At 47.9% G+C, this 14,144-nt stretch overlaps 1 protein-coding gene across 3 annotated transcripts in view; it reads right to left on the bottom strand.

The window, feature by feature from the left end:
- ACSL6 (acyl-CoA synthetase long chain family member 6) overlaps positions 1–14,144 on the bottom strand; it is a 61,691-nt gene that overhangs the window by 32,971 nt on the left and 14,576 nt on the right. For 2 of the 3 annotated variants that reach the window (XM_066329000.1, XM_066329001.1), the window contains exon 1: positions 10,508–11,231. The exons of the other annotated variant lie outside the window; for it this stretch is intronic. The gene's annotated coding sequence lies outside the window, so the exon portion shown is untranslated. Of the gene's footprint in view, positions 1–10,507; positions 11,232–14,144 lie in introns of those variants that run through there. 3 annotated transcript variants of the gene reach the window in all.

Genomic DNA, 14,144 nt, shown 5'->3' with positions numbered 1-14,144 from the left:
TCCTCTGACGAGTCAAGACAAGCAGCTGAGCACCTCATGGCCACATGCTCTGGGAGCACATTTCTCATGTGATCAGGAGAATAAATGATAGTAATTTAAACCCAGCAGAGCTGGGCTGGGTTACCCATCAGCAAGGCAGTGTTACACTCCAGAGTGCACAGCAAGCAGCTGCTGCTGTCACCTCGGGACCAGGATCAGCAGCAGGATGCTGTCCACACCCCTTCTCTACATTTCTGTTACCTTTGTGCCCCATTTCTGTTGCCTGAGGTGGATCTACCAGCCTGCTGCAGTTCATGTTCCCCACAAGCAGCCCTGGGTGCCAGAGAGCAGAGTATGGCATCCATGTATGTGGCACATGGAAATGCTGACATTTCCATTTATTCCAAATGGCACTTCACATCACCGGATTTCTAAAATATTCCCATGGCAAAGACAAGAGAAACAAATATGCAAGGAAGGACAGAAAAAAGTGGTTTGGAGGAAGGAAGGAAGAAGTGCCAAGGGAGCACAGCCATGGGTAAGAGCTGGGGGTGCCTGGCACAGGGGAACTTCCCAGCCTGGGTCTGGGCAGAGCAGGGCTCCTGCAGCCTTGGGGCAGCGAGCAGTCACACTGGGCTCCAGGTCACCCACCAGCCTGTGTTCACAGCAATCACCCCCAGAACAGGGCTTATTTATTTATTTTGGTAACAAATGGCTCTCTTGTACTATCTAGTTTTCATATTTTTCTGCTGGAAGTGATTCCATAACTCCAGTCAATGGAGTTCAGTGACATAAGCCAGTGTGGGAACAGCCTCAGATACTGGTGTATGCCTAATGCAATTAAAATTTTACTGTGCGGCCACACAATCACATCCTTTCTACCACTCCATCAGTGCCTGCTTGGGAGGAACAACTCCTCTTGGGGCATCCATATCCTCCTGCCCCCCTGCACTCACAGTGGGATGGGGAAGAGGCAGCTGATTCATTTCCATCCTGGCAAATGGGCAGAGTGTCCCATCACCATCCCTTTATTCAAGCCCCAAAAAGGGCTATTTACATTACACTTCCCAGAACAAAACCAAACCCAAATAAGCAGCTTTTCAATATGTCTGAGAGAATTAACTGTTTGCAGTGGAGAACTACAAAGCAGAACCAATGGCATGCAATGGCTGAGAGCCCACAGACCCTCCACTTCTCTCAGAGCAAGCTGGAATATCCCATAGTCACCATGGATTCGTGTCCTTGGCTACGGCACTGACTGCTCACTCATTTCACTGAGGAAACAGAATTTACAAGATCTAAAACATCTCAATATAGACAGGCAGATTTAGTAGTGTTTCACTCCAGTGAAACATCACAAGCTTTTTGAACTCTTTTCTCATGTTCAGTTCTGCAGAGCCCAGACCCTGAGATTTATAGTTGTTTTCCTGAAATGGGGTCAGTGACAGAAGATTTGCACAAAGAAGCATCCAGCAAAACTTGGACCACTCTCCATCACCTTCCTGTGCAGAACAAAAACATGCTTAGTGCTCTGTACTGAGGGCTCAGGGAACTTGGCAATAGGGATTCAAATCACGAATGGCACTCAAATCATGACTGTGTCACTACAAGAGAGTTTCCATTTGCCAAGGGGAAAGGGAGCATCAGCATTCCCAGGAACACATAAATCTATTATCAGACTGCATCACTGGAAACCATTTGTTTATTTAAATGAAAGCTGTTGCAATAATTAATATCTTTATGAAAACATGCACAGAGGCTGCCACAGCCATGCAGGCAGAGGGGGGATGTTGTGTATTGCTTGCAGAATATAATAATGTTTATTTTTCCTTCTTTCTCAGACTCCATGTAGGCATGCTGTGGGACATCAACCCTGGGAGAAGCCTCTGCCATTAAATGCAGCTCAGGTACCTCTGACCTTCTGCAACTTGGCCTGGGAGCTCCTGGGACACCACAGGCTTTGAATTCCTAATCACTGCTGTAATTAAAACCAGAGAAGTAATGCCAAGTCAGCCTCTGCTCTGCAGCTCCACAAGTTTTCCCTGTGTGGGCACAGAGGATGAGAAGCTGGATGAGCCTTCAGTTCTCATCCTGAAGCCAGTGTGGGTGAGGAAGGGGGACACCAACCACTCTGCAGCAGGTTAGGTTCACATTTCTCTAGATTTTATAAGTGAATAAGTGATCCAGTGAGATCTCCTACCACAGACTGTGCTGTGCCTCAGCCACAAATGCAATACCCAGTTTAACCCAAACCTGGAGATTTTTTCTCATTTGTTTTACTTAAACAGGAAAAGCTGGAAAAGTCATGGCACTATGTATTTGTTGGGCATTACAGAGAGCTACTGAAAACCTTACAGAACAATTCCCTACTGTGAGACAGGAAGCCAGGCAGTCTCCAAGTTTGCAACCTGCTTGAGAAAGAGTAAAGGGTGTGATAAACGTAAAGGGGAAAACAGGAACCCCAGAAGTACCTGAAACTATGAAGGAATCGCTGGAAATCCAGTAAGCAGCCCCAACATTAAGCAGGAGACAAGTAATACTTGGCTCAGATAGTTTTGCAGGACACCTAACAGCTTCTGTCCCACACATGCAATTGTGGTATAAACACATTACCAAAACAGTGACCCAAAATATTTCACTGCTTGTCCTGCATCCCTCCAGAGCAGCCTGGCCAGGGGTGACCCCACAGCCCTGACCCACCACACACACCTGGATGCATGTACCCTCTGTACTCTGCAAGGGTTAATCAGCCACATGTGGGATTCAGCAATTACTAGGATTATTGATCAAGCCAAGGCTAATACTACTCAAAACTTTCTGAAATGATACCTGCTTTTGCTCCTCGAAAGTGACCTATCTCACTACAGCCCTTTTCTCCATTCAATGTCTCTCACCTTCAGACACATCACCCTGAGCCATCTCCCACAGCCTCCACATGATGTATCACTGCTTTGATTTTTGGGACAGCACATTTTCATAAAAACTGTGTTTTCAATTAAAAAAATGTCCCCTACCTACCAAAACCAGACCAAACTGAACTCTGATAGGTGCTTAAATCTACCCACTGAGCAAAATAATTGCCTCTCCAGTGCACAACCACAATTACTGTGTTTTACTTAGATCACACAATTCTTTCCAGGGTCAAATAATAATAGAGGACTCAAAGCCAAGGTATCATTGACTGTGGTTCCACTATAACTCAATGAGTTATAATTGGGAAGGGAGAAAAAAAGAGGAGGGGAAGAATGGAACTGGTTTAGAGATAAAATTTCTTATTTTGGATTATTATGCCAGTCCTCAAGCAACATAAGAGGTGATGGATAGCAATAAGGGAGGACAGGCACATAGTGCCTGTGAGCCTGTGGCACTTCTCTGGGGAGCAGAGGCTGGAGAAGCACCCCATGATCAAGAAATGTTATAAAAGCAGTTTATAACTTTTATATTCTATTTTTACTGACAAAGAATATCCTTCTCCCTTCCCTTTGAGCATCAGATGCATTCAATCTGTGAAACTGGCCTTTTGCCAAAATGACTATTAAAGAACAGGGTTTCAATAGTACCTAAGCCCCTTCAGCTCAAATTGCTTTTATGCCAGCAGAGTCAGCAGGGGGCTGGTGCACCCCAAGCTCAGGGTCTGGGCATGGGAGCAGATGTGGGGCTGCAGCAATGCCATCACGGACTGACCTCATGCCCCTGCCTCCCACTCACCCTCTCCCAGTGCCCTCCCTCCCACTCAGCAGGGCAGAGTTATCCCCAGTGGAAAAAGGCTTTGCATCCAGGTCAAGCCTTGGATCTGCAGGGGAAGAATAAGGTAAATAAACTTCATGGCAAGGAGGCCAGCCATGCTTTCCTGTGTCCTCTGGTGACTGAGTGAGTGGGGAGAGCACAGGGATGGATGAAAGAGACCAGTTCAGCATCAGCATGCACTTGGGGCTGTGGTATAAACTTGACTCAGTGGTGTATTATTTTTTTAGGAGAGACAAGCAGTTTCACTCAGGACAGAAAAAATGTCTCTGAGAAAAGGCAGCTAAAGTACTGGGTCCCATTTATATATGTACTTACACACATGAAATTATATATCTGCATGCATGGATGTAAATGCTTGTGCATGCATGTGCATATATATAAAATGTATATTAAAAAATAGAATTTCCCCCTACTCTGGGTGACTGATGATTAACAGCACTAATTTCATAATAACCATGTGCCCCTAGCATTACTGTAGAAACATCTCACTCCTTAAAAAACTCTAAGTAGCTGGTGCATTAGCAGCTGGGGTGTGACCATGGCACCACATCTCCCCATGGTTCCTGGGGACGGAGCTAATGGCAGACCACAGCACTGGGCTCAGGGCCTTTGATGACCCTCCAGCTCCCATCCACCTTCCTGAGCACCCCAACCCCAAAGGTAGGGCACAGACCAAGGATGGGAATCTCCAGGCAACCAGAGGAGCAGCACTGGCCTCTGCTCCCTCCTGCTCTGCACTGCTGGGAAATGTATTTGCAAAACACAAGATCTTTGCAAGCATCCACTAAAAACGGAAAAACGCTAACAAGGAGCTCAGTGTCCTGAAAGAGACCAGTAATCACACACAAATAGAAGTATTTAAAGTATCTAAAATATCTACAGCAAATTGGTCCCTTGCCTAGAGAAATTATTCAATAAATAATTCAGTGCTATGTAGAGATCTTACTTTAGACACTTGAGATCTTTCAGAGAGTAAAATCCAGCCCCAGCTGTCTGGAAATGCCTCTTGCTCAGAGCCATGCATGGACCACCAACTCATCCTCATCTCTCTGCACCTCTTTATCCACTGATACCAAATCCTCATGGAAAGCTTCATCCTCCACCTCACACCTCCTTGTCCACTCAGCACAGCTCAGATGTGGACCAACCTAAAAATACCTTTTGCACCCCTGAGCAGAGCAGTGTAGCAGCCCTCAGAAGCCACTATGACTCACACATATGGAAAAGCCCTGACTGGGAGTCTGGTCCAAATCGGCCACTCCTCTGGATAACAAAGCATCAGGAAGCCAGTGCAAGCACTTCAAGTTTCCTACCAAAAGGGAAAAGCTCAACAGCTCTGCTGTCTCTGAAGTCTATTAGTTGCCTAAGGCACAGTAACAAAAAAGCTCCTCTAACTGCTGAAACCTCCTTAAAAGGTTACCCAGCACCAGCATGAGCCAGACTCATGAGGTTTCATTGACCAGGCTAAAAATCTCAGCCTGTGGTTGCAGAGGATGGAGTTCAGATGGAAAAACCTCCATGGTATATTTTTGCACCACTATCCCCCTCATCATATTCATCTTGTTCCCCTTATGCCAGTGCAGCTTCTGTGTGCTCACCCCAAGTGAACTCAGGCCATTCCTCCAAGCTAAAATATAACCCAGCCAGAAGGAAAAGCAAACCACAAAAATTGTGGAGCTTTCTGGCTGTCTTCAGTCCTCTGGAGCCTGCTCACACAGCTGGGCCAAAATCAGCACAGGGGCTGCAAAGTTCCATCTGCGGAAATCAGAGCCTGAGCCTTCGCTGTCTGCTTCCCTGACTCACAGGCAGCACAGTCCACAGGAGCATCCCACTGAGGTGACTAAAGCAGGAGAGAAGTTGCCACTCAGCCTTATGGCAAAGCTTGCAGGTGGCAGTGAACACTGCACATGTTTTCTGGGCTCAGGCTGAAGTGCCATGTGCTGCTGGCATTGTCTCACAGGGCTGGATCCTGCCAGTGCATCGTGGGGCTGCTTTTGCAGGGCTGGGGCTTCATTCTGGACACTGCTCACAGAACATCTGCAAAGCTGCCCCCTCCTCAGAAGTACCCATAAGCAATTGTCAACTTCAGTTCTTGTGAAGAATGAGGTTTGTTTGGGCTTTTTTTTTTTTTTTCTTACTGACATTGATGGTTGACTGTCCCATATACTGTATGATTCCTGAATATACTCTGTGCCAGGCAGCAAACAAACAGCTTAAAGAATGGCATAAAAATAGTTATCTAGGGCAGAGTACAAAGAGAAGCAGTTAATGGAAAGGGAGAAGGGAGCTGCACCCCGACAGCTGGCTTGGCAGAGTGGAGATGTGAAGGTGCTTTGCAAAGAGTTTGATGGCTTGTTGCCAGGTAAAGTTTTGATATTTGCCTTTAAATATTGAATTTAAATAAACCTTGGTACTCTCTGTAGAGGCCCTGGTCCAGCTAAGAAGCCCAGTCACCTGAAGGCTCTGCAGCAGTGTCAGTGCAGAGGTGCAGGGACCACAAAGGGACTGATCCTTCAGTGCACCCAGGAGGGATCTACTCCCCTCCTCAGCTCACTGCTTGGCTCATTTTCAGTCTCTCCACATGAATATGCCATAGCCAGGCCCTCTGTGACAATCTCACCCTACACAGCCCCTAGCCCATGACTGGGTGGAGGCAAGGAGATTTTGGGTACAATGCCAGGCAGGGAAGAGCTGGACCACAAGCATGCATTACCCTGGCTGTTGAGGGCTGGCTCTGCTGTCCCCACAACAGGTCACTGCCAGACAAGGACACACATGTAGGCAAGTCCCTGCACTGCCAGTTCCCAGCTCTCCATGACCATTCACACCCTGCCTTTGGCTGCATCTGGAGAGTCACTGTGGGACACTGGTCACAGTGATAAAGGGACACTTGAAGGGACAGCCCTGGCCCTGCTTGCTCTCCTGCTGCATGCACAAACTGCACAGGTCTGATTCCTGCTAACTTCTGGCAGGGTAGGATGGATGACCCCAGTCACACCACTGCTGGACTGGGCCATGAGGGGCCCTTGGAGCACAGGGATGTTGGCACAGAAATAACTGTCCTGCTATAGTACAGGAAAAAGTAGTTACTTTACAAGCAAATCCCCAACTGGCATGATCAGATGGCATCCCTGGGTGGGATCAGGTCCTCCCTGCATGACTCCCTGACTCACCACACACCCACCTCCACCCCTGCCTGGAGCACAAATTGATGGAGCCCACACAGGCTGGGATGCCCCACTGTATTCCAGGCCTGCCAGGGGCAAGGAATCCTCCTGACCATCTGCCCCTTCTATCACTCCCACACCCACCCTGTCTTTCCCAGGCATCAGCACAAATATTTGTGCACCAGTCCAGGGGTACTGATCCAGCTGCAAACCTTTTTGGATTCATTGCTGCCATTTCTTTTGGCAGCAGTACCAGAATAAAGTGGTTTGTGAAAAACACTCTTGAGGATCCTGCCAGCCAATTGCATTCAGGCAAGCATGGGAGTGCTTCATCCAAAGTGACACAGAAAACTAAACGAGCTCATAACAGAAAATCTTCCATAATGCTTAAGACATGAAACAGTGGCATGCCCAGAGTTAGTCCTGCAGAGGATAGGGAAGAACAGGAATGCTTTGAATACCACTTCCAAGCCAGCTGTTAGCCTGCATTGTCTCTCTGACAGCTCAGACTGGACCAAAGCACTTACTTGGTCAAGTTTCAATTTTGTGTTGCCTTCTGCAGTATCAACAGTTACGTAGCAAGTGTTCACAGCAGGGCTAAGCAGGCCAGACTGCAGCTGGCATTGTCTCCAGCCATGAAGATCCTGGAAATTTGGCCTGTTGCTGTCTGCAGGAGGCTGCCTGTGCATTATCACACCACAGATTTTAATTTTCTGCTGCAGATGTAGAGAGAGGCCTCACAGTTTGGGTCGTATCATAGCTAAACACTGACTTCATTATTATAAGGAGCAATTCTCTTTATGCCAATCCTACAGCTTGAAGAGCTCCAATACTTACTGACCTGTCACTGCAGTTAAAGCAAAACCATACGAAAAAAGAGAGGACTGAAAGGCTCTGCCAGCTCTGTGTCAAACACATGCCCAATGAAGAGAGTATTACAACTGTCACACTGGAACTGAAACAAGAAAATGACATCAAAAATGGGAGTTTACAAAAAAAGTAACAGCAGTGTCACTAACTATAACAAATACAGTTGTATCCCTCTCTTAGAGTAAGCTGACCGTAATTAGACCAGGTTAATTACCAAGAAAGTGCCCTGCAAGTTCACAGAATCACAAATGGGTTGGAAAAGACATTGAAGATCATCCAGCCACCCCACACACAATGGGCAGAGATGCCCTTCACTAGGTCACATTGCTCAGGACTCCATCCAACCTGGTCCTGTAGTTGTAGTGCTTTTCTAAAGGACCCTGTCTGCACAGATGGGAAGGAGTGAAAGGATACCAAAGGTTAAGTACACATGGGGAAAGCAGAGTTTTATCCAGACCCTGTGCACATAGAACATGACTGCCTGAATCCGCTCCAGCTTTTACCCCAAAACAAACCAGAAACTGAAGGCAACTTTGAAAGTTGTTCAAGGCTTATTTGGCAACCTTGCAGTGCAGTAAGGGGCAAGAAAATAAAGAGGCAGGGTTTTGTGCCAAAAACCCAAAGGAAAGCAACTCCCCTCTCCCAGTGCAGGTGGGGAACAGCAGCAGGGGCAGCAGTCAGGGCAGGAGCAGCGTGATGCAGCAGCCTTGCCCACTGCACAGACCTGCCGGCTCCTGCCGTGCCCTCTGCCTGCCTGGGCCCTGTGCCAGTAGCCTCCAGTCAGAACTGAAACACGCTGCCTGCAAAGAGCCAGAGCTTCTCAAAATAATCTCCTGTGTGCACGAGAGTATCGCCGTGCTTTTAAAGGAACACAACTTGCTGTTTCTCTCTTGCATGCTATCAGTGAAACCAGAGTGATCACTGTAGAAAGGGTCGTGGCGTTAGGGACACTCTCACTGCCCAGGTGCAGGAGGGTTTCTGAGGGGGCCACACAGTGCACACAGACACCTCTGCAGCTGTGCCCGGGGCCGTGCCTGACCCACCACATGGTCCACCTCCAGGGGCAGGCAGCGACCCTCCACCTTCCAGGAGGCGCCCCGAAACTACTGAAAGCATCCTCCTATTCTCTTCACATTCCCAACCCTCTCTGTCCCCAGCATGCCAAAGGATGAGATGCAACAGGCACATACACAATACAGCAAGAAACCACACTACGTCCAGATAGGGGATTTCATGGCTACAGGGAAGGTTTTCATGTTCTGTCTCTGACACCAAGGTGCACCCCTGTGAGCTCTCACAGCCAACAGAGCAGCAGGCTCTTCCCGTGTGGATGGAGCATGCTCATGGTTCTATGCTTGAGGAAAGTGAATGCACAGCATGGAACTAGAACAACATGACGCAGTACACTGAATGCTTGCAACCTACCACTGCTGCATAGCTTTGGCAAAGGCAAGTTTTGTCACCAGCTCCAGGAGATCCCTCAGGCAGACACATACATTGCACAGAGCCTACACTGAAGTCTGGGTGGCTGAAAGTTGAGACACAGAAACCTAGAAACCAGGAGGATGTCACAGAATCCCAGAGTTATTTGGGTTGGGAAAGCCCTCTCAGATTAGAGAGTCTAACCATTCCCCCAGCACAGCCAGGCTTGCCACAAAACCATGTCCCAAAGTGCCATATCTATCTACACCTTTGTTAAATCCCTCCACGGATGGTGACTCCACCATTCTCCTGAACATCCTCTTCCAGGCTGAAAAATTCTTCTGGTGAAGAAAGTGTTCTTAATATCCAACCTAAACTTCCCCTGGCACACCCTGAGGTCATTTAATCTTTGAGGTCATTCTTCCATTTGTTACTTGGGAGGAGACCAACCTCCCCACCTATCTTCAACCTCCTTTGTAGAGTGATAAGGTCCCTCCTTTTCTGCAGGCTGAGCTCCCCCGGCTGCTCCTTATCAGTCTTGTGCTCCACATCTTCCTCAGCTCCCTTGCCCTTCTCTAGACACACTCCAGCACCTTAATGTCGTTCATGGAGTGAGGGGCCCAAAACTCAACACAGGATTCAAGGTCAACCACAACGAAACAGGTGTGCCAAGCTCCGCAGAGCTCCTGCTGTGGGACACAAGCCCCGATATGCAGGGTCAAGAGTTTGGGGCAATGAACTAAGAGAGGCAGAGTCCTCCAGGGAAGCCCCAGACGACGGGCTCCATCTCTGCATCCCAGTGAACTTGCCCCCACGGCCGACTGGGTGCAGGTAGGGCTGCCCCGACCGCCGATCCTGGGGTGGGAAGGGGCTCCGGCCCCAGGGCTGTCACCCCGCGCTCTGGAGCCCGCAGCCCAAGCGGGACCTACGGAGCCATCGCCTCCAGCGCTGGGAACTCCAGCCAGAGGCGGGCAGGAGCTTTCCCCCACTAAGGCTGTTGGAAACAGCCGCAACGACGGGAATTCGCCAAAGCCACGTGCCAGCGACCCCGTCCCACGGCCCCTCCCGCATCCCCCCCGCGAAAGGAGCCCACGCACCCCCAGAGCACCGGGGACCCTCCGCACAGCCGCTGTCTCCTGCGTCTGCCGACTGCGCTGTGCCCGGCTCCGCTGGAGCCTGCGGGCCCCCGGGACCCGCCCGGAGCCCCCCGGCTCCTCCCAGACCCACCCGAGCCTTGCCCGGGCGCAGCTCCTGGATGGCGCTCGGACCCCCCCGGGCTCCTCACACCGCAAGAACAAGAAGGAGCGCCGGGCGGGACTCACCATCCGCCGGTGCCCGGTGCGGTGTGCCCGGTCAGCTCATGGCCGGGGCTGTGCCCTCCCGCTGCCCGCACAGAACTGCTGACTCCGGGACGTCCCTCCCCCTCGCATCTGCGAACGGCTGAAAGAAGTTAAGCTTGGCTAATATCGGCTTAGGCTGTATTAGCGCAGCAGCAGCAGCGATGCCCGCTGTAACCCTTGAGCTTCCACACCCGGGCGATGGGAGCCGCCTTCCGGAGAGGAAAAACCCGCCCTTCCCTCCGCTCCTGAATATTGCAGTATTTTCGCACATCTCTGTCATACCGGAGGATTTACAGGCTCGAAGCAAGGCTTTTGGCTGTAAAACTGTAAAATCTTCCTGCAAATGCGCAGTTTAAAATTAGAAACGGCTTTTTTTCTTTTTTTTTTTTTTTTTTTTTTTTTCTTTTGGGAAAAGTCATCATAAAATAAAGTTTCTGACGCTGTGAAAGTCTGTGCCACCAGTTCAGGTCTGCTGAACTATAAACTTCATAGGTCAGATATGGGCAGACATTTAAATGGGCAGATGATGACAGGATAAAGGGTAATGGGTTCACACTGACAGGAAGCAGGGTTACATTAAATATTGGAAAGAAATTCTTCCCTGCGAGGGTGACACTGGAGCAGGCTGTCCTGAGAAGCTGGGGATGCTCCACCCCTGGATGTCCAAGGCCAGGTTGGATGGGGCTTGGAGCAACCTGGGATAGTGGAAGGTTGGCAGAAGGATTGGAACTGGAGGACCTTAAAGGACCCTCCCAACCCCAAACATTCTGTGATGATTGAGTAGAATATATACAAATCCCCTGAATCAATAAAATAGTAAGACAGTAACTACTGCCAACATTATCCTTATACTGCTGTATATATTGAAAGAAAAAAACCCAAGACCCTCGTATTTCAGCCCAAAACGAGGTTTTGTCAATTTACACTCAAAATAACAAGACCAGAACTTTGAAATTCATTTGTCATGGGAAATTATTAACATTTACATTTGAGAGATCTGGCTGAGATACTCTCTTAACTACAAGAACATTCCTTTCAACTGAAAGCCAGCAGTGTCTGATAGCTTCCAACTCCCTGTTCCTGAGCAAAGATAACATGGGTGTGCCATCCCTGGGCCCCCGGCAGCCCTTGCTCCATATAATCACATTACTTACTGTTCATTTTTTACTGTTCAATTCCTGCTTAGGACTCTGTTAGGAAGGCATTTTAGAGTTCTGCCCTTCCAGAGGCTGAATATCTGGCATTAACACTGAAATTATTGTTTTCTTCAACTCTTCTTTTCCCTGGCTGGATCTCCACAACCACTCGGCAGAAAAGGGGGGAGCAGAGGGAGAGAAGCTGGCTGAAGGCTCACTGTTACCACAGTTAATAAAGTTTCTGTCTGACCTGTCCTAAATTTTACTTGGAGTTCGTAATGGAGAATTCTCAAAGAACACTTAACACCCATAAATGAAGAGACTATTTAATGATATTTCAGGCAAGATTGTCAAATATCTCTCCATTGAGTCACATGAGGGGTGTTCTGCAATCAAGCTTAATTCATCAAAGTGCCAGGGTAGGGCAGGGAGTACTAAACTGAATAGTCGGCAGGTCCAAATCAGCATCACAGCGCTGGCTTAATGGGACCTCAGCAATATTCATCAGCTCAGATTCCTGCCCCTTTGTTCCTTATGGGCCACACATTGACAGAATCTTTGTAGTCAGGAAAATGTTTCAGGTGTGTGAATAGCCCTGAGCTGGCTGGGACCTTCAGTGCCAGTAGCCCACAGTCTCAGCATATCTGTGTTCATGATGAAATGCCCTAAAAGAGATGTGGGAATCCTGATTTCACATGAATACTGGATTAAAAACAACATACTGTGCTATGGAGCTCTTCTTTAAGGCTCCTACTGGTAAGGGCTGGTCTTGCCTACCAAGATGAAGCTCACCATGGACAATATACCCTCAGCATAGGTGGTGAGATTGAGTAAAACGTGTTTCCTGGTAGAGTCTGACCCTTTTACCTCCTCTGTAAATACCCTGAGCTGTGATTCTTTTTCTCTTGTCTTGCTTTCATTGCACATACATACGTATCTGGACTCACTCTGAAACAACCACTGAGATATTTGAGGGAGAACAAAGAGGAAGCTGGATGTGGGCTGCCTACCTTAAGGGAAAAACGATGTAAGCATACTCAAAGGAAGACACTGAATAAAAGCTTTCCCTCGCCCCAGAATTTTCTGCCCGGTAATTTGCAAGGCAGAGTGATGGGGACAGGGGTTTATGGGAACACAACCTCATTTTTTGGACTCACAGCCAAGAGAAAGCATGCAGTTCTCCATAAACAGGGATTTGCTATGAGATTTTTGGCATGGGAGCACAGAGAACAGTTCAAGTCTGTTTTTAGATCCTCCTGCAGATGTGTGAGGTGTGCCCTGCAGAACAGAAAGCTGAGGGCTGGTGGGGCTGAGCATAGAGATACTGAGCATCCAGAACCCCACCTTGGCAATAGGAGCCAATAAAACCCTTCAAGCTTCAAACCGGGATGTGGGTGACTTCTGCTTCTGTAGAAATCTGCTCCAAACTGGCCCTCACCTTGGAGCATGAAGTAGCAGGGATGTTTATACTAGTGCAAAGGAAATAGCCTTCACCTTTTGTGCTCAGTCTAAAGCCCAGTGGGACCAACCTACCAGTAATATTCAGTGGAAAATCTTCAAAGAACTTCTATGGGATTTGGCTAGGACCTGACCCAGACAGGAAAAAAAAAATATATATCAGTAAATCACAGTGCTTTTAATGGTCCCAGCCAAACACAAAGTTAAAGAGTCCTATAAAAGAGAGTAACCTATGGAATCTATCTTTTTATACTTTATCAAAATTAATGAGAAACGCAGATTAAGGTTGAATTTTAAACATTGCTGCTTATAGCCAGGAGAATACAAGATAGGACATGGTTTAACGGTTTTAAGCTAAAAGAGGGTCAATTCAGACTAGATATAAGGAATTATTTTTTTATAAGGAAGGTGATGACACACTGGCACATATTTCCCAGAGCAGCCATGGGTGCCTCAGCCCTGAAAACATTCAAGGTGAGGTTGGACAGGGCTTGGTACAACCTGGTCTTGTTGAAGTTCTCTGCTCATTGTAGAGGGGTTAAACTAGATGAACTTTAAAGGTCCTTTACAACACAAACTATTCTATGACTCTATGTAGAGTCATCAGAGCAGCTAAATGAGGCTGTACCACCAGGAAAGCACACAGAGCTGAGATAGCCTGAGAGATTCCATGGCTCTATGGAAGAGTTCCACTTTGCCCTTCAAAATTCTGCAGATAACTCAAAAAATCCCAAGCTGCTGCTATGGTTTTTAGGACATTCCCATAAACCAGAGTGATAGCTTCAGTTACAGAACAGAAATTTGCCAACAGTATCTCTACATTCCTGAAGGCCCAGCCATGGAAAATCATGCCTCAAGTAGAATAAAAAACAGCCACTAATTCAAATAATGGGTAAGAAAGGGGAACTTTATTGTGTTGTGCTCCTTTTTAGTGTCACCTTTTCTTTTCTTTATCGTCTGCTCAGATATTATGCTTTTATGTTTATACAGGCTATATTTTTGACTACTGCAAAAGAGCAGCAGGA

Source organism: Sylvia atricapilla, chromosome 14 (assembly GCF_009819655.1).
Source record: "Sylvia atricapilla isolate bSylAtr1 chromosome 14, bSylAtr1.pri, whole genome shotgun sequence".
Lineage (NCBI taxonomy): Eukaryota > Metazoa > Chordata > Aves > Passeriformes > Sylviidae > Sylvia > Sylvia atricapilla.
This window is presented reverse-complemented; position numbering and strand designations above follow the sequence as displayed.